The sequence below is a fragment of the Aegilops tauschii genome, chromosome 3 (assembly GCF_002575655.3).
Source record: "Aegilops tauschii subsp. strangulata cultivar AL8/78 chromosome 3, Aet v6.0, whole genome shotgun sequence".
Taxonomy (NCBI): domain Eukaryota; kingdom Viridiplantae; phylum Streptophyta; class Magnoliopsida; order Poales; family Poaceae; genus Aegilops; species Aegilops tauschii.
Genome location: NC_053037.3, coordinates 269,451,963 through 269,471,748, shown reverse-complemented (window position 1 = coordinate 269,471,748; position 19,786 = coordinate 269,451,963).

Here is a 19,786-nt window from a genome sequence, read left to right as displayed (position 1 = left end):
TTGTATCGATGGGTCGTGCGAAACAGCAAAACTATAGTTCTAGTACTATAGTACAAGTAATAGTTCACTAGGCCGCCGTGTCGTGTACTCCTCTATCATAAGAGTGGAGCGCTCGCTTTCATAAATATTCTAGTCCCTTTCGCCGACATGTGGGACATCAAGCTACCGGGTCCACGTGCCATACCGAAATATAGTGCAGAGCAGCAGGGTTGAAGCCCCCTAGTCATGGCGCCGGCGTAGTAATGAGCAATGAGGCGTCAAATCACAAAGCTACACCTTTACCTAGTTAAGTTGGAGGGACAAAGTAATAATGCTAAAAAAGTAGTTTGAGGGACGAACCAACCATCATTTCACTCGTTGCTGAATCCGCTTCTCCCTCATCTTCTTCAAGTTAACCACGTGTTGCTTCTGCCGTTGTTCTGCCTCATGTGGCACGCGGATCGGCTTGGTAAAGCATTAACACGTGGGACTGATGTCTACTACACAACCTTCTTCTTGTAGACGTTGTTGGGCCTCCAAGTGCAGAGGTTTGTAGGATAGTAGCAAATTTCCCTCAAGTGGATAACCTAAGGTTTATCAATCCGTGGGAGGCGTAGGATGAAGATGGTCTCTCTCAAACAACCCCGCAACCAAATAACAAAGAGTCTCTTGTGTCCCCAACACACCAAATACAATGGTAAATTGTATGTAGCGAACCGACCTCAGACGGTCAAGTCTATGTGCTTAAGTGTCATCCCTGGATCAGTATGCTGACACACACAGTACTCGAGGATTTATAACAGAGGTAAATAACATGTATAAAGTAACATAAATACTATTACCTCAATCCATATAGCGGAAGTAACAACAAGGTTGTGGATTCCCATCAACACCAACGACAAAGTTGAGTGTAGAAATCAAAACCCTAACGTATCACTTACTCGTCGTAAGATTCCTGCAACATGAGACGTTGCAGCCACAAAGGGTCAGTACATTGAATGTACCGGCAAATTCACACCATAGGACAATGATGAATAATAGCTATCACTACATGCATATTTGGCTGGTGGAGGCTCTATGGTTATCATGTTTATGCGAAAAGCCAATTTTTCCCTACTGCAAAGGAATATATTTTATTTAACTACAAAGTTTGTTGAAAAACATTGAGAAGGTTCCTCCAACTCAATCCCAATTAAAATTAACAACCCAACAAATTAATTAAGTAAAGTGAAGAGATCAATATGATAATCCAAGAACCAGATACTCAAGATGTCCATAACCAGGGACATGGCTAATCATGATTAGTTTGTACACTCTGCAGAGGTTTGCGCACTTTTTCCCCACAAGACTCGATCTCCTCCGTTGGATTTCTCTCACTACATGGTGTTTGAGAAACGGATGACCGAGACACAGTCTTTCAGAAGCATTAACTCTAACCCTGGGTAGACAATACCAACCTACATCCCCTACATCTGCTAGCCTACCACTGGAAGAGGTCATGCAACATACTCAACTATGCTAGGGCCCATAATTGCTTGTGGCTGCACACGGAAGTTTCCAGCATGAATAATCTTATGATCCCTTTGAGCCTGGGTGGCATTCCATAGGGTGATCACACGGGTCCTCCGGAATCCCCTTGGGCAAGCACTGGGTTCTCTAGGTGCCCGGGCAGACCACTGGGTGCTCCAGGGTGCCCCTACCATTCCACCCAAATGTGTATTAAAGTAGCCACCTTAAGTTAACCATTAATGATAACTCTCACATCTGTCATGAATACACTCAACTAATCCACGTCTACGAGCATAGCATAGCAGTAAGCATAACTTAGTAACTCCCAGGGGTTGAATGCAGGACAATATGTTCTACCTCATCAACTACTTCCCAATACCCACATGTTATCAAATCCTAACCATGCAATGTTTGAGGGTGAAACTAATGCATAAAAACTGGGTATGAAAGGGATATGATCAAAGTGTGAACTTGCCTTGTACTGTTGATGAAGATGAATCGCACTCATAACTCTTGATAGTTCTACTCGTCACACTCCAGTCAATCAAGCATGAGCAAGCAATTGCATACATAAGCACTCATGCAAAAGAATCGAAGAAAGGATATCGGAAAACTTCGAAAACAGGCAATTAACTCCTGCAATAGGAAACAATTTCTAACAGTACTAAAATTAAGTGAATTTGGCCTTATCAGAAAGTTTATGTCAAGAGCTTCGATTTGCAAAAAGAATCAACTCAAACAGAGTTATAAAACTCGAGATACGATCAAACGAAGTTTAATTACAAATCTGTTTGAATTCAAATTTTAAAACTTTCAAAAACATGTTTAAGTTGATTATCTGGATAGAGGGGTTTATAACAAAGAAGTGGGCGTTGGTTTCATCTAATTCCGAGTATCGAGCAAAAAGTAGTAGTCGTTTGAAAATCAGGGACTAAACTGTAAGAAAAGAATTTACAGATAGGTCCTTGGCCGAGAATAAAAAGAAAAGGAGAAATCCTATCGAACGCACGTTCGCTACAGAACGCTAAAGAACGAATCCGTTCGTTAAAATAAACTAACGGGTGAACATTCACTATTTAGAGCATACCGGTTCAAAATAAAAAAAACAAATCCTAGTCTAATCTGAACCGTCGATTCTAGATCTAACGGATGAGGGAGGAGCCGAGGCTTACCGCGGTGGTTGATGGCGCCAGCGTCGGAGAAGAAGGCGGGCGGGGCGTCTGGTGGTGGTCGGGACGGCTTCTCCGGAGGTCCTCCGGCTCAGGCAAACCCACGGAGAGGCGCGGCGCGACGCGGGAAAGGCGATGGCGGTGTCGGCGCTCAGCTACGGCATTGAAACGGCGCGGGCGGGGCAGCGGAGCTCGGCGGATCTCGCGAATTCCGGCGAGTTCGCGTGGGGCGTGGGGAGGCGAGGGCGGCTGCGTTTCAAGGCAAAAACGGTGCCGTAGCCTCGGGTATTTATAGGAGGGCTGCGTGGAGGAGGGGGAAGGCGATGGGAGGCGTCCAGGTCGGACACGGCGGTGGCGTACAAGGGCAGGATTCATGCTGCCTTGCGAGAGGAGGAAGAAAATGCGGGGCCCGCCTGTCGGCGTCCGCGAGAGAGAGGGAGGGTACGGGCGATCGAAGCGTAGCGCTTTGGCGCTCGCGCGGCTGGAGGCTGGGCCTTAGGCCGGAGAGAGAGAGAGAGAGAGAGAGAGAGAGAGAGAGAGAGAGAGCAGTGCTGGGCTTCGGCCTGGCACTGTTCGAAGAGTTTTGTTTTTTTTTCACACAGACAGTCAAAATTTTCAAAAGCAAAAGAAAATAAAATATTATATAGGCATATAATATATCACAATTTTCAGAAATAGATTTTCTATAACATGGACATTTTTCTAATGTCAAATAAAATCCACAAAATTTTAAATAAAGCAAAGAGTGCTACTGCTACAATAAAACCCAATAAAAATCATTTTAAAAATTCCAAAATGTTTTCAAATTTATTTCTCTCCAATTTTCTGATGTAGGGAATCATTTTACCCTATTTTCCATAAATTTTATTTTTGGAGGAAAATAATTTGAATAAAAGCCAAGTAATTCCAACTTGAAAATAATTTCCAAAAGCGCATTAAATTTGATTTTTGAAACTCCCAACTCATATTTCATATAATTTGAAGAAGTCATTTTATCTTCTCTCATGAAAATCATTGAGTTGCTTAAAGTTTGTGAATTTGAAGTATTTCCAAGTGAAATTCAAATATTTTCAAAAACCCTTTTCATTTATTTAAATGGAAGAAGTCATGTCATCTTCTCTCTAGGGTTTTGTATTTTAAAATAATTTGAATTCATGGTGATCATCAATGCAAAATGAAAGTTTGGAGAAAGTCCTTTTATTCCCTCTCATTTAACTTTTAAAAGTTTCGAATTCACTCACTTTCAGTCAATCAATCACACAACAATCAAACAAAACTATCTATTTAATATAACATTCCAAAATTTAGAATTTTGGGATGTTACAAACCTACCACCCTTAAAATGAATCTCGTCCTCGAGATTCGGAGAGGCTAGAAAGAAATAGGTTAGGGTCGGGGTCTTCTCAAAACCCATCGATCATCACAGGGGGTCTGGGGTGCTACCACCCTTAAAAAGATCATTACGGTTCCATCAAAACTCAATTAATTCATCCTTATTCTCGACAGGGCCGGTCTTCTCAGATTTTTAGTATAATTCCTTCTTTGGGCTCTTCCAGTAGTGGCATAACATTTTTCCTCAATTCTTCTGTCCTTTCATCTTGGTAAGGTTATTCCGAGACTGGGTCTTCTTAGCTGAAGGGTCCGGCGCCAATACTAATCAACTATCGGTATCTCATGGTGGTCATCCATTTATGGTTTCTCCTGCAGGAAATGGGTCTGGGTTGAACCTCATCGTATGACCTACGGTTGGCAACAACTGCCTTGTACAAGGGAAGATTATCATACCATTCTAAGGTTTAAACAAGGTTTTGATCGTCGTCGCTCTACTATGGGTAAGTCACTCAGATTTACCATCCCGTATAGCAAGGCGAATAATAAGAGTAAGTCGGTATGGTGATCAATCCATCCCGCACCCAAATCATTACCTTGTATATGGTTTAGCGAATCTCGCATTCTAACACTCGGTCATCCTCACAAGCATTGCAGAATTTCTCTTGTCGACGAACTGGGTTCGGAAAATCCTTGGATTCTGCAAGCCAAATAAACCTCTATCGTTTCTTCACAACTCTCAGGTTTTGCGTTTACTCCTATAAGATCGTTTGTCGATAAAATCGTAACTTCTTCCAGGGTTTTTCCTTCAGCAAGAATGTGCTTGCTTCTTGGAAGGTCCTGGGGCCTGTGGGTTATGGACCATCTCATCACTTGTAAACCTTGAACTCATCATCGGGGCAACTGTTCGTTATTCCAACATCCAAATTCCTGGCATTCTTAAATCCATCCAATTGTACTGTCTCTCTTCCTTCTATGGGTACCAAATTAAGACGGGATTACTCAGACTCATCAAAGAGTTACAATTGCTCCATATTACCAACATCATATCTCCTTTATATCCAATAGTACTTCATCTCTTCATATTCTTGGGGTATCCTACATATCAAGATAAAACTTATACTTACGAAGTCTACTCCGTGGAACATCATTATCCTTTCCACGGGTCAAATCTCCTCACAGGGTACTACCACCCTTGAAATGCAAAATTCATCCATAGACCATATTTCTCATATCCTCGAAAATGGTCAAAAATCTTCCTTCATAGAGTCACTACTCATAAAATCCAAATCAGTACCAGTGATGTTAACCTTATTGATTCTCAAATCATTATAATCTCCTACACTTCCATTACATGCCTCAACTCAACACCTCAATATAAAAGAATTGTTCCCACTACTACTCCTATATTTCTCACAGACTCAACTATTTATCACAAGTCTCCTTCTGCTTGGGACAATCTCTGGCAAAGTTCCCCGCTTCATTACATTGGAAACATATTACTTCTAACAAGTCTAGTGGTTTCCTTGTGACTAAATAGCCTCCTTGGGTCCTCGGCTTCCTTTTTGGGCAACTGCTAAAGTAGTGCCCTGACTCCTTGCACCTGAAACAGGTGATATGACTCAGGTCCTTCCTGGAATCCAATATATTTCTCTACCTGGACTTTTCCATTCCAATCAGGTCTTCTATTTCTTGTGGGTCATACTCTACTTCCTCTGTCGGGAATTCTACTAGATCCCCATTCCGACAATTTTGGGAGATGTGTCCTTCTTCTCCACATAAATAGCATGACTTGGTGCAGGGTTTAATTGGGTCTTCTTTGGGTGTGTCCTCCACCTCTTCCTCCATCACAGGTTCTTCTAAAATTTCCATGAGGGCTCCTTTCATTGCTTCGTTCTTCTGCTAGATGGTTCTTCGAACCATGGGGTAAATGCGACACTGAGCAGGCTAGTAGGTAGTTCCTTCACATAAGAAACAAGTAATATGCCTAGTGGGGCATTGTTCAGCTGGGTGACTTCCTTCACAATGGGGCATTCATCCTTGTGTTCTTTATGGTTGTGTCCTATTTCTCCACAGAGCTTGCATGCACAGTGCTTCTTCATATCCTTTCCAAAATGCTTCAAGTTCTGGGACTCAAGCCGAGACTTTTGCAGAGTCAACTTAAATTCTTCCCCAAGTGGTTACTCCTTGCCATCCATTGATGGTTTGTTACATCCTCCACCTAGTAGCAGCACCTCTTTCAAAGCACTGATGAGCATGCTGGGCCATATCCTTTCTGGCTATAGTGTTATTCTCCTTATGATCTTCCATGTTATGAATCCATCGGTCCGTCTCCAATTGAGTCATCGGTCCAGAAAATATAAGCTCATCTCCATTCATCGTCTATTGGGTCCATGTGTTTGGGGAGAGATAAGAGAGATAGAGAGGGATACACACAATTGCAAACAATAGTTTTGAAAAGACAGATTTTATTTGTGGCTGTCGAAAAAACATCGAACAAACGACAGCTCACAATCGTCGCATCTAACGCAAGTATATAACAAGGGTTTGGTCTTCCAAAGGTCAATAAGTCTTCAAAGTCACCAAACTCTTCAGGTCTTGTTCATGTCTCCGATGGCTTCTTCCGATCATGCTTTTCCTTCTCAAGTTCCTCTGCCAGATCTCTATTGACGCGAAGTCTCTAATGACATCCTTTAATATTTCTGGAGTTGCATTCCAAACTTTTGGATTTCAACATCCTTGGCATGAGCCATGGTCCTACTGTCCTTCAGTTCCTGATAAATCTCCGGTATATCGAGGTTTTAGCTCCTCCAGCTTGGCTACTTTTAGCTTCTGGTTCCTGAGTTCTTCACGAATTGCCTCCTTGTCAAATATGACTTCCTGCAGATCTTAAAACTCCTCATGTAATTCTCCAGATCCTGGTGATACACTAGCTGGGGTTAAAACTTCATCTTTTGCTGATAGGTGCTCCATTAGCCTTCTACCATCCAATTCTTCCGAAGAAACTGCATGCTTATCTCAACACGGTGACGATAGCACAAGCGGACGATAGCACAAGCGGACGATAGCATCATGGATAGCCGTGTTTCTGCTCTTGTCATTACGATGAGCTATCATTCCATAGTTGATATCTTCTGCCTTAGGGTTTTCTTGACAAAACTTTGAGTTATAATGCTCCATGTTCCGGTCTTTCTCCGATACACCTTGATCTCGGGTATTGACAGCTTCCATAGTCTGCCAAGTTCAATAAAGGTACCCTTCCTAGGTCATACAAATCTGGGAATTCTTCAGAGCCTTCAAATCCTCCTAGTCTTAGGATTCTTCAACTATTGTAGTTTTCCAATTACACGGTAAAATCTTCTTCATTCCGAAGTGGTCTTAGTTGTCTGATATCTTGTCCTTCTCGGAGTGGTCTCATCAGTGGAATCTTCGTGTGGTCAAAAGGGAAAGGGGGTATGGTCTCACTAAAGGGAATATTTGAATAAGCCCAGAAGAGAAGAGAGGTAAAAGATTTTTTTTGAAAAGAAAGTTGTAGAGAAAAATCTTTCCTATGGGCTTGCCAGTTTCTAGGGTCACGTCCTACAGTCAACATGTGCTCTGATACCATCTTGTAGCGACCCGACCTCAGACGGTCAAGTCTCTGTGCTTAAGTGTCATCCCTGGATCGGTATGCTGACACACACACTACTCGAGGATTTATAATAGAGGTAAATCACATGTATAAAGTAACGTAAATACTGTTACCTCAATCCATATAGCGGAAGTAACAACAAGGTTGTGGATTCCCATCAACACCAACGGCAAAGTTGAGTGTAGAAATCATAACCCTAACGTATCACTTACTCGTCGTAAGATTCCTGCAACATGAGATGTTGCAGCCACAAAGGGTCGGTACATTGAATGTACTGGCAAATTCACACCATAGGACAATGATGAATAATAGCTATCACTACATGCATATTTGGCTGGTGGAGGCTCTATGGTTATCATGTTTTTGCGAAAAGCCAATTTTTCCCTACTGCAAAGGAATATATTTTATTTAAATACAAAGTTTGTTGAAAAACATTGAGAAGGTTCGTCCAACTCAATCCCAATTAAAATTAACAACCCAACAAATTAATTAAGTGAAGTGATGGGATCAATATGATAATCCAAGAACCAGATACTCAATATGTCCATAACTGGGGACACGGCTAATCATGATTAGTTTGTACACTCTGCAGAGGTTTGCGCACTTTTCCCCACAAGACTCGATCTCCTCCGTTGGATTTCTCTCACTACATGGTGTTTGAGAAATGGATGACCGAGACAGTCTTTCAGAAGCATTAACTCTAACCCTGGGTAGACAGTACCAACCTACATCCCCCACATCTGCTAGCCTACCACTGGAAGAGGTCATGCAACATACTCAACTATGCTAGAGCCCATAATAGCTTGTGGCTGCACACGGAAGTTTCCAGCATGAATAATCTTATGATCCCTTTGAGCCTGGGTGGCATTCCATAGGGTGATCACACGGGTCCTCCGGGATCCCCTTGGGCAAGCATTGGGTTCTCCAGGTGCCCGGGCAGACCACTGGGTGCACCAGGGTGCCCCTACCATTCCACCCAGATGTGTATTAAAGTAGCCACCTTAAGTTAACCATTAATGATAACTCTCACATCTGTCATGAATACGCTCAACCAATCCACGTCTACGAGCATAGCATAGCAGTAAGCATAACGTAGTAACTCCCAGGGGTTGAATGCAGGATAATATGTTCTACCTCATCAACTACTTCCCAATACCCACATGTTATCAAATCCTAACGATGCGATGTTTGAGGGTGAAACTAATGCATAAAAACTGGGTATGAAAGGGATATGATCAAAGTGTGAACTTGCCTTGTACTGTTGATGAAGATGAATCGCACTCATAACTCTTGATAGTTCTACTCGTCACACTCCGGTCAATCTAGCGTGAGCAAGCAATTGCATACATAAGCACTCATGCAAAAGAATCGAAGAAAGGATCTCAGAAAACTTCGAAAACAGGCAATTAACTCTAGCAACAGGAAACAATTCAGTACCAAAATTGAGTGAATTTTGCCTTATGAGAAAGTTTATGCCAAGAGCTTCGATTTGGAAAAAGAATCAACTCAAACAGAGTTATAAAACTCGAGTTACGATCAAACAAAGTTAAATTACAAATCTATTTGAATTCAAATTATAAAACTTTCAAAAACATGTTTAAGTTGAGTATCTGGATAGAGGGGTTCATAACAAAGAAGTGGGTGTTGGTTTCATCTAATTCCGAGTATCGAGCAAAAAGTAGTAGTCATTTGAAAATCAGGGACTAAACTGTAAGAAAAGAATTCACAGATAGGTCCCTGACTGAGAATAAAAAGAAAAGGAGAAATCCTATCGAACACACGTTCGCTATAGAACGCTAAATAACGAATCCGTTCATTAAAATAAACTAACGGGTGAACATTCACTATTTAGATCTGATCTGAACCGTCGATTCTAGATCTAACGGATGAGGGAGGAGCCGAGACTTACCGCGGTGGTTGACGGCGCCGGCGTCAGAGAAGAAGGCGGGCGGGGCGTCTGGTGGTGGTCGGGGCGGCATCTCCGGAGGTCCTCCAGCTCAGGTGAGCCCACGAGGAGGCGCGGCGCGACGCGGGGAAGGCGATGGCGGTGTCGGCGCTCAGCTACGGCATCGAAACGGCGCGGGCGGGGCAGCGGAGTTCGGCGGATCTCGCGAACTCCGGCGAGTTTGCATGGGGCATGGGGAGGCGAGGGCGGCTGCGTTTCGAGGCGAAAACGGTGCCGGAGCCTCGGGTATTTATAGGAGGGCTGCATGGAGGAGGGGCAAGGCGAAGGGAGGCGTCCAGGTCAGACACGGCGGTGGCGTACAAGGGCAGGATTCCTGCTGCCTTGCGAGACGAGGAAGATAACGCGGGGCCCGCCTATTGGCGTCCGCAAGAGAGAGAGGGAGGGGACGGGCGACCGAAGCGTAGCACTTCGGCGCTCGCGTGGCTGGAGGCTGGTCCTTAGGCCGGAGAGAGAGAGAGCAGTGCTGGGCTTCGGCCCGGCACTGTTCGAAGAGTTTTTTTTCACACACACAGTCAAAAATTTTAAAAGCAAAAGAAAATAAAATATTATGTAGGCATATAATATATCAAAATTTTTAGAAAAAGATTTTCTATAACATAGACATTTTTCTAACATCAAATAAAATCCACAAAATTTTAAATAAAGTAAAGAGTGCAACTGCTACAATAAAACCCAATAAAAATCATTTTAAAAATTCCAAAATGATTTCAAATTTATTTCTCTCCAATTTTCTGATGTAGGGAATCGTTTTACCCTATTTTCCATAAATTTTATTTTTGGAGGAAAATAATTTGAATAAAAGCCAAGTAACTCCAACTTGAAAATAATTTCCATAAGGACTTTAAATTTGATTTTCGAAACTCCCAACTCATATTTCATATAATTTGAGAAGTCATTTTATCTTCTCTCATGAAAATCATTGAGTTGCTTACAGTTTCTGAATTTGAAGTATTTCCAAGTGAAATTCAAATATTTTCAAAAACCCTTTTCTTTTATTTAAATGGAGAAGTCATGTCATCTTCTCTCTAGGTTTTTGTATTTGAAAAGAATTTGAATTCATGGAGATCATCAATGCAAAATGAAAGTTTGGGGAAAGTCCTTTCATTCCCTCTCATTTTACTTTCAAAAGTTTCGAATTCACTCACTTTCAGTCAATCAATCACACAACAATCAAACAAAACTATCTATTTAATATAACATTCAAAAATTTAGAATTTTGGTATGATACATTGTATAGGTGCACTAGTTCGGTGAAGAGATGGTGATAAAAGTGCAATATGGATTGTAGATATGGGTATTTGTAATCTGAAATATAAAAACAACAAGGTAGCAAGTGGTAAAAGTGAGCGAAAATGGTATTGCAATTCTAGGAAACAAGGCCTAGGCTCCATACTTTCACTATTGCAAGTTCTCTCAACAATAATAACATAATTGGTCATATAACTATCCCTCAACATGCAACAAAGAGTCACTCGAAAGTCACTGATAGCGGAGAACAAATGCAGAGATTATTGTAGGGTACGAGACCACCTCAAAATTATCCTTTCTGATCGATCTATTCAAGAGTCCATAGTAAAATAACACGAAGCTATTCCTTCCGTTCGATCTATCCTAGAGTTCGTACTAGAATAACACCTTAAGACACAAATCAACCAAAACCCTAATGTCACCTAGATACTCCAATGTCACCTCAAGTATCCGTGGGTATGATTATACGATATGCATCACACAATCTCAGATTCATCTATTCAACCAACACAAAGAACTTCAGAGAGTGCCCCAAAGTTTCTATCGGAGAGTCAAGATGAAAATGTGTGCCAACCCCTATGCATAAGTTCACAAGGTCACTGAACCCGCAAGTTGATCACCAAAACATACATCAAGTAGATCACGTGAATATCCCATTGTCACCACAGATAAGCACATGCAAGACATACATCAAGTGTTCTCAAATCTTTAAAGACTCAATCCGATAAGATAACTTCAAAGGGAAAACTCAATCCATTACAAAAGAGTAGAGGGGGAGAAACACCATAAGATCCAACTATAATAGCAAAGCTCGTGATACATCAAGATCGTGCCGAATCAAGAACACGAGAGAGAGAGAGAGAGAGAGAGGGATCAAACACATAGCTACTGGTACATACCCCTCATGGAGAGCGCCGGGATGATGAAAATGGCCACCGGTGAGGGTTCCCCCCTCCGGCAGGGTGCCGGAACAGGGTCCCGATTGGTTTTTGGTGGCTAAAGAGGCTTGCGGCGGCGGAACTCTCGATCTAGGTTTCTTTCTGGGAGGTTTCTGTATTTATAGGAATTTTTGGCGTCGGTCTCACGTCAGGGGGTCTCCGAGTCGTCCACGAGGCAGGGGGCGCGCCCAGGGGGGTAGGGCGTGCCCTCCAACCTCGTGGACAGCCCGGGACTCTTCTGGCCCAACTATTTTACTCCGGGGGCTTCTTTTGGTCCATAAAAAATCATCAAAAATTGGCACATCAATTGGACTACGTTTGGTATTCCTTTTCTGTAAAACTCAAAAACAAGGGAAAAAACAAAAACTGGCACTGGGCTCTAGGTTAATAGGTTAGTCCCAAAAATCATATAAAATAGCATATAAATGCATATAAAACATCCAAGATGGATAATATAATAGCATGGAACAATGAAAAATTATAGATACGTTGGAGACGTATCAAGCATCCCCAAGCTTAATTCCTGCTCGCCCTCGAGTAGGTAAATGATAAAAACATAATTTTTGATGTGGAATGCTACCTAACATAATTATCAATGTAATCCTCTTTATTGTCTCATGAATGTTCAGATCCATAAGATTCAAAATAAAAGTTTAATATTGACATAAAAATAATAATACTTCAAGCATACTAATAAAGCAATCATGTCTTCTCAAAATAACATGGCCAAAGAAAGCTATCCCTACAAAATCATATAGTATGGCTATGCACTATCTTCATCACACAAAATATTTATATCATGCACAACCCTGATGACAAGCCAAACAATTGTTTCACACTTTTGATGTTCTCAAACTTTTTCAATCTTCACGCAATACATGAGCGTTAGCCATGGGCATAGCACTATAGGTGGAATAGAATGGTGGTTGTGGAGAAGACAAAAAGGGAGAAGATAGCCTCACATCAACTAGGCATATCAACAGGCTATGAAGTTGCCCATCAATATATATCAATGTGAGTGACTAGGGATTGCCATGCAACGGATGCACTAGAGCTATAAGTGTATGAAAGCTCAAAAAGAAACTAAGTGGGTGTGCATCCAACTCGCTTGCTCATGAAGACCTAGGGCATTTTGAGGAAGCCCATCATTGGAATATACAAGCCAAGTTCTATAATGAAAAATTCCCACTAGTATATGAAAGTGACAACATAGGAGAGTCTCTATCATGAAGATCATGGTGCTACTTTGAAGCACAAGTGTGGAAAAAGGATAATAGTATTGCCCCTTCTCTCTTTTTCTCTCATTTTTTTTGCTTTTTTTTGTTTGGGCCTTTTCTCCTTTTTATGGCCTCTTTTTTCTATTTTTCGTCTGGAGTCTCATCCCGACTTGTGGGGGAATCATAGTCTCCATCATCCTTTCCTCACTAGGACAATGCTCTAATAATGAAGATCATCACACTTTTATTTACTTACAACCCAAGAATTACAACTCGATACTTAGAACAAAATATGACTCTATATGAATGCCTCCGGGGGTGTACCGGGATGTGCACTGAATCAAGAGTGACATGTATGAAAGAATTATTATGGTGGCTTTGCCACAAATACGATGTCAACTACATGATCATGCAAAGCAATATGACAATGATGGAGCGTGTCATAATAAACAGAATGGTGAAAAGTTGCATGGAAATATATCTAGGAATGGCTATGGAAATGCCATAATAGGTAGGTATGGTGGCTATTTTGAGGAAGGTAAATGGTGGGTGTATGGTACCAGCGAAAGTTGCGCGGTACTAGAGAGGCTAGCAATGGTGGAAGGGTGAGAGTGTGTATAATCTATAATCCATGGACTCAACATTAGTCATAAAGAACTGATATACTTATTGCAAAAATCTTATTAGTCATCGAAATGAAGTACTACATGCATGCTCCTAGGGGGATAGATTGGTAGGAAAAGACCATCGCTCGTCCCCGACCGCCACTCATAAGGAAGACAATCAATAAATAAATCATGCTCCAACTTCGTCACATAACGGTTCACCATACATGCATGCTACGAGAATCACAAACTTTAACACAAGTATCTCTCAAATTCACAACTACTCAACTAGCATGACTCTACTATCACCATCTTCATATCTCAAAACAATCATAAAGAATCAAACTTCTCATAGTATTCAATGCACATTATATGAAAGTTTTTATTATATCCCTCTTGGATGCCTATCATATTAGGAATAAATTCATAAACGAAGCAAATTACCATGCTGTTATAAAGACTCTCAAAATAATATAAGTGAAGCATGATAGTTCATCTATTTCTTAAAAATAAAACCACCGTCGTGCTCTAAAGAGATATAAGTGAATCACTATAGCAAATGACAAACTACTCCAAAAGATATAAGTGAAGATCAATGAGTAGTCGAATAATTATGTAACTATGTGAAGACTCTCTAACATTTGAGAATTTCAGATCTTGGGATATTATCCAAACAGAAAGCAAAACAAAATAAAATAAATTGACGCTACAAGCAAAACACATATCATGTGGTGAATAAAAATATAGCTCCAAGTAAAGTTACCGATGAATGAAGACGAAAGACGGGATGCCATCCGGGGCATCCCCAAGCTTAGGCTCTTGGTTGTCCTTGAATATTACCTTGGGGTGCCTTGGGCATCCCCAAGCTTAGGCTCTTGCCACTCCTTATTCCATAGTCCATCCAATCTTTACCCAAAACTTGAAAACTTCACAACAGAAAACTCAACCGAAAACTCGTAAGCTCCGTTAGTATAAGAAAATAAATCACCACTTTTGGTACTTTTGTGAACTCATTCTTTATTTATATTGGTGTAATATCTACTGTATTCCAACTTCTCTATGGTTCATACCCACCGATACTACTCATAGATTCATCAAAATAAGCAAACAACACATAGAAAATAGAATCTGTCAAAAACAGAACAGTCTGTAGTAATCTGTAACTCTCGAATACTTCTGTAACTCCAAAAAATCCTACCAAATTAGGAAAACCTGAGAAATTTCTGTACCAATCCAGAGCAAAAAGAATCAGATAAAAAGCACGTTCCTGTGAATTATCAAAACTAATTTACTGGGCACAAAAGTTTCTGATTTTCAGCAGGATCAACACAACTATCACCGTAAGCTATCCTAAAGGTCTTACTTGGCACTTTATTGAAACAAAAGCTATAAAACATGATTACTACAGTAGCATAATCATGTGAACACACAAAAAGAGTAAAGTTAAATATTGGGTTGTCTCCCTACAAGCGCTTTTCTTTAAGGCCTTTTTAGCTAGGCATGATGATTTCAATGATGCTCACATAAATGATAAGAATTGGAACATAACGGGGGCATCATCAAGAATATGACTAGCACATTTAAGTCTAACCCACTTACTATGCATAGGGATTTTGTGAGCAAACAACTTATGGCAAGAATCAACTAGCATAGGAAAGCAAAACAAGCATAGCTTCAAGATTTTCAACACATAGAGAGGAAACTTGATATTATTGCAATTCCTACAAGCATATGTTCCTCCCTCATAATAATTTTCAATAGCATCATGAATGAGTTCAACAATATAACCATCACATAAAGCAATATTTTCATGATCCCCAAGCATATAAATTTTATTACTCTCCACATAAGCAAATTTCTTCTCATGAATAGTAGTGGGAGCAAACTCAACAAAATAACTATCATGTGAGGCATAATCCAATTGAAAATTAAAATCATAATGACAAGTTTCATCGTTATCATTTTTATTTATAGCATACATGTTATCACAATAATCCTCATAGATAGAAACTTTGTTCTCATAATCAATTGGAACCTCTTCCAAAATAGTGGATTCATCACTAAATAAAGTCATGACCTCTCCAAATCCACTTTCATCAATATAATCATCATAAATAGGAGGCATGCTTTCATCATAATAAATATTCTCATCAAAACTCGGGGGACTAAAAATATCATATTCATCAAACATAGCATCCCCAATCTTGGGACAAACATTAATTGCGCCAAATAAATTCTCAAACATGTCATTCTCATCAAACATAGCATCCCCAAGCTTGGGCCTTTTCATATCATAAGCATAATCACTCTAATAATTAATAGTATCAATAGCACCAATAGTATAGCAATTATCATCATCACAATGAGTAATAGGAGCAACATCATTTGGGAGGGATAGCTTTTTACCTTTGCTTCTCCGTCTTTTCCTTTTCTTCTTCGCATCATGTGTGGTTTAATCCTATTTTTGGAGCTCCTTATTAATGAGATTGGTTGAATAGAAGGCTCCTCCTCGTTACCTGATTCATCATAAGAAATAATAGGAGAATATTGGGAAGTCTCTTCCCTTTCATTAGTATTCTCTTCATCTTCTATTTGTTTTCTTGTCTTTATGTAATTGGCAATATAAGGATTTTCAATGCAATTCACCGCACAATACATAAAAATTTCTTCTAGATCAAAATCAAGAACTCTCCCAAGGGCAAATTCTGGAATATCCTTAGTTATATGTTTCATTTCTTCATAACCCAAAAGCAAACTAAGTTCATTATGATGTGCAAGGGAAATCAAGTCATCACAATTTTTGGACACGGTTCGATCATGAAACAATTTGCATTGGATATTTAAATGACCACGTTCATTGCAAAGTTCACAAGGATGGCTAAGAAAATTTAAATTTTCAGCACAAACGTCTAGCCTTTCTTGCAACCATTTAGTTTCTAAATACTTATGCCTCTTGCAAAATCTATCCTCCCTATTTGGTGTGTACTTGCAAACTCTATGTACTCCAGAAAAGTTGACATGCTTAAAAGAGACATTTTCATCATTAGTACTATGGATATTCAAAGAGTTCATACTAAGAACATTGCAATCATGCTCATCATTCAAAGATTTAGTGCCAAACATTTTAATGCATTCTTCTTCTAGCACTTCGGCACAATTTTCCTTTCCATCATTTTCACGAAAGATATTAAAAAGATGAAGCATATGAGGCACACTCAATTCCATCTTTTTGTAGTTTTCTCTTATAGACTAGATTAGTGATAAAACAATAAACTAAAAGATTCAATTGCAAGATCTAAAGATATACCTTCAAGCACACACCTCCCCGGCAATGGCGCCAAAAAAGAGCTTCGTTGACGGAATGTTAGTGCCGCTTTCGTTGCCTCCCCGGCAATGGCGCCAGAAAAGAGCTTGATGTCTACTACACAACCTTCTTCTTGTAGAAATTGTTGGGCATCAGTGCAGAGGTTTGTAGGAAAGTAGCATTTCCCTCAAGTGGATGACCTAAGGTTTATCAATCCGTTGGACGCGTAGGATGAAGATGGTCTCTCTCAAACAACCCTGTAACCAAATAACAAAGAGTATCTTGTGTCCCCAACACACCCAATACAATGGTAAATTGTATAGGTGCACTAGTTCGGCGAAGAGATGGTGATACGAGTGCAATATGGATGGTAGATATGGGTATTTGTAATCTGAAAATATAAAAACAGCAAGGTAGCAAGTGGTAAAAGTGAGCGAAAACGGTATTGCAATGCTAGGAAACAAGGCCTAGGGTCCATACTTTCACTAGTGCAAGTTCTCTCAACAATAATAACATAATTGGTCATATAACTATCCCTCAACATGCAACAAAGAGTCACTCGAAAGTCACTCATAGCGGAGAACAAACAAAGAGATTATTGTAGGGTACGAGACCACCTCAAAGTTATCCTTTCTGATCGATCTATTCAAGAGTCCGTAGTAAAATAACACGAAGCTATTCTTTCCGTTCGATCTATCCTAGAGTTCGTACTAGAATAACACCTTCAAACACAAATCAACCAAAACCCTAATGTCACCTAGATACTCCAATGTCACCTCATGTATCCGTGGGTATGATTATACCATATGCATCACACAATCTCAGATTCATCTATTCAACCAACACAAAGAACTTCAAAGAGTGCCCCAAAGTTTCTACCGGAGAGTCAAGACGAAAACGTGTGCCAACCCCTATGCATATGTTCACAAGGTCACTGAACCCGCAAGTTGATCAGCAAAACATACATCAAGTAGATCACGTGAATATCCCATTGTCACCACAGATAAGCACATGCAAGACATACATCAAGAGTTCTCAAGTCCTTCAAGACTCAATCCGATAAGACAACTTCAAAGGGAAAATTCAATCCATTACAAGAGAGTAGAGGGGGAGAAACATCATAAGATCCAACTATAATAGCAAAGCTCGTGATACATCAGGATCGTGCCGAATCAAGAACACGAGAGAGAGAGAGAGAGAGAGAGAGATCAAACACATAGCTACCGGTACATACCCTTAGCCCCGAGGGTGAACTACTCCCTCCTTGTCATGGAGAGCGCCGGGATGATGAAGATGGCCACCGGTGAGGGTTCCCCCCTCCGGCAGGGTGCCGGAACAGGGTCCCGATTGGTGTTTGGTGGCTACAGAGGCTTGCGGTGACGGAACTCCCGATCTAGGTTTCTTTCTGGGGGTTTATGTATTTATAGGAATTATTGGCATCGGTCTCACGTGAGGGGGGTCTCCGAGTCGTCCACGAGGCAGGGGGTGCGCCCAGGGGGGTAGGGCGCGCCCTCCACCCTCGTGAATGACCCGGGACTCTTCTGGCCCAACTATTTTACTCCGGGGGCTTCTTTTGGTCCATACAAAATCATCGAAAATTGGCACGTCAATTGGACCCCGTTTGGTATTCCTTTTCTGTAAAACTCAAAAACAAGGAAACAAACAGAAACTAGCATTGGGCTCTAGGTTAATAGGTTAGTCCCAAAAATCATATAAAATAGCATATAAATGCATATAAAACATCCAAAATGCTATAATAGCATGGAACAATAAAAAATTATAGATACGTTGGAGACGTATCAGGGACCGCATGTTAGCAAACCCCTAGGCCAACGTCCTCTAAAAATAAGAAACCTCCCCCGCCATCTGTGCGGCAAAATCACCTCGTTTTTACTAATCTTGATACTATAATTTTTTAGATCAATATAATTGAGATTTGTATAGATACCACACAGGAGCAAAACCAAGTGGTACGGTTAAGGGCATCCACAATGTGTAGCCAAATGTGAAAATAGCTTTTGGCATCGATGGGCACCATTGTGGACGGTGCTGCCAAAGCCAAAAAGATGGAACCGAAGCTCCCTAATTGATTGATTGAAGGAATAGCAAAATGCAACGTCTCTCCTCTTTCTCCCGTGCTTGGACGCATGTACAGTATAGAGCACCGAGTCTACTCCCCTATCCCTTCTATCACAAATCACAAAGCAGTGAGGCATCAAATCACAAAGCACGGATGAATCAACCATCATTTCACTCTTCGCTGACTCCACTTCTCCATCGTCTTCTTCGAGAAACCACCTCATCGCACTAAGATTGACGGACGACACTATTATGTAGTACTAGTGCATTTATGCGTGCTTTGGTTCAACGAACTTCCTGGATGAAAATACAGCGGTTGTCTCAGCTTGCAGGCGGCACTTGTGAACGACTTACCATGGTCTCCCTCAATGGTGTTCTCTGTCGAACGCACTTCGCCAAACCACAATGTTCGAGATATTGTCGACGTCACCGCAATGGGGAAGGAACTCAAATAGTTACTACCTCCATTTTTTGTACAGAAGGCTAGTATATCAAAATTACAATTTGCAGAAGGCCATTAACACTAATCGAGGCAAAATTGATGGGGTTTGCCTCGTACTAGCAACTAAGGACATTAATATACCCTTGCATGCATGCGGAAGTGAGAAGGTTGGTTTGCATGGCGCTGCATTAATCAAGCGATGAGGAGTGAGATGGTTAGCTCTTTGGGTGTTGGAGAAAAAAATACGCATTAATTGACACGTCAAACGAGGATTTGTATCGATTAATCCCGCGAAGGAATACCCCGCCTTTCTTTTTTAACACTAGTACTCCTACATACGTACTTGTATCCTGTTTGGGTCTAGGCCTTG